The sequence below is a fragment of the Eptatretus burgeri genome, chromosome 2 (genome assembly GCF_056783735.1).
Source record: "Eptatretus burgeri isolate ZD-2024b chromosome 2, Ebu_testis_v1, whole genome shotgun sequence".
Lineage (NCBI taxonomy): Eukaryota > Metazoa > Chordata > Myxini > Myxiniformes > Myxinidae > Eptatretus > Eptatretus burgeri.
The window spans coordinates 40,050,888-40,052,494 of record NC_140962.1 but is presented as its reverse complement, the minus strand read 5'-3'; the positions used below and the strand labels follow the sequence as shown (position 1 = coordinate 40,052,494).

Below are 1,607 nucleotides of genomic sequence, written 5' to 3'. Positions count from 1 at the left end.
CCCAACAGATCATTCAGGGGTGGGGGGGGGGGAAGAATCGGCTTGCTCATCAGAAAGTCATCTGTGAAGCGAAAACGTCCTGAAATGCATGCGTGTCACGTCAGTCGCCAGCACCCAGCCTTGTTGTGCACCCTCTCGCGAACAATCTTGAACGCCAGTCGAAGTCTGGAGGGCACCGAGATCGTCTGTCGTGGGTTTGGACCCTGGTGTTGTTGGTGACCGACCCGTGCCTCACTTGTTGGCGGCGCTGCTCACACCCACACGCGCACCACACGCTCGCTTGCCCAAGCACTGGGAAGGACAAATTGTCTCATTGCTGGCGCTGGTCAGACACCCACATGCTCACCACACGCTCGCTTGCCCAAGGGGATGGGGATAATCCGAAGATGCATTTAAGGAAATAACTGTCTGAGGACCTGGATGTGTGGATACATTCATCAGACCGGATTCTGAAATCCGTAACACTATATATATATATATATATATATATATATATATATATATATATATATATATATATATATATATATATATATATACATATACATATACATACATATATATAGTCATGAATGGTGTGTCTGTCCCACCCTGAAATACAAACGCTCCATGGAAGGAAAAAAATATTCAGCAAAAGTTGCTTCGAAAATTATAACTTATACTTTGCTTTTTACTGATATTACCTTTTTTTGATTAATGACTTGTATTCAAGTACATATACATATAAAATAAATAAATACCTGCAAAAAACAATTTCCAGACATATTAAAATAAAAATAAACCTCTTCCGGAAGCAGTCGAAGTTGGCGTTACCTCTTCTTCTTCTTCCTCCTTCAATGAACATCGGCATTTTTATAGATCGGAGACAAACTTAATAACCGGCAGCACTGCGGACATATTCACTAGCATCCATTGAATGAATAACATCCAATTTCACTTCTTATGTAACACTTTTACAATGCATCTTAGCCAATCTGCAGTGCAGTACATATATTTCGATGTGAAGCAAAGAACAGAGTTCTTATGGCGATTCTGCGATCTCCCGATTTGGTACTGAGCGATGTATTCTGGCATCTTTATTAGTCTTGTACGTTCTGAAAACGCTGGAGAATAAAAGGTATGCCTTTTAAAATGAAGTAAGTGAAAGTTGAGGTGAAGTAAATCGGGTCATTGGATCAATAACGTGACGACATATTTGCGAAACGACATTAAAAAAAAACAAAGAGGAGGTAGATTACTGTACTCACAACAATGCACTGATAAAATTATAAAACAATGTAAAATCCACAAGCAAACTGTACATTAGTAATTGTTAATCACAGATCTGCTTTAATCAAACAATATAAATATCTCTGCAAATACAGCAAATCAATCCATAAACACATTTGCATTTATGTAAACACATTTAAGAGATTCATTTTTTTTTTAAAGCTACAAAGGGTGTAACTTTGTGTGACAGCAACATAAGTGACATCACCAAAAAGTGATAAGTTGTAGACTGTTGCTTAACCAGCATATGCTTTCCCATTGATTCACAATGCCCAGTGGTCAGAATCGAGCAAGCTTTGCACTCTAATAGTACCTTTTTATCAACATTCCAAAATTAC

At 38.5% G+C, this 1,607-nt stretch overlaps 1 protein-coding gene across 5 annotated transcripts in view; it reads right to left on the bottom strand.

Moving 5' to 3' along the window:
• Window positions 1-1,298: 1,298 nt before the first annotated feature.
• The window catches only part of SLC35F5 (solute carrier family 35 member F5), a 97,794-nt gene continuing 97,485 nt past the window's right edge, over window positions 1,299-1,607 (bottom strand). For all 5 annotated transcript variants that reach the window (XR_015054714.1, XM_085868347.1, XM_085868368.1 and 2 more), the window contains one exon: window positions 1,299-1,607. This exon is cut by the window's right edge and continues 1,264 nt beyond it. The gene's annotated coding sequence lies outside the window, so the exon portion shown is untranslated.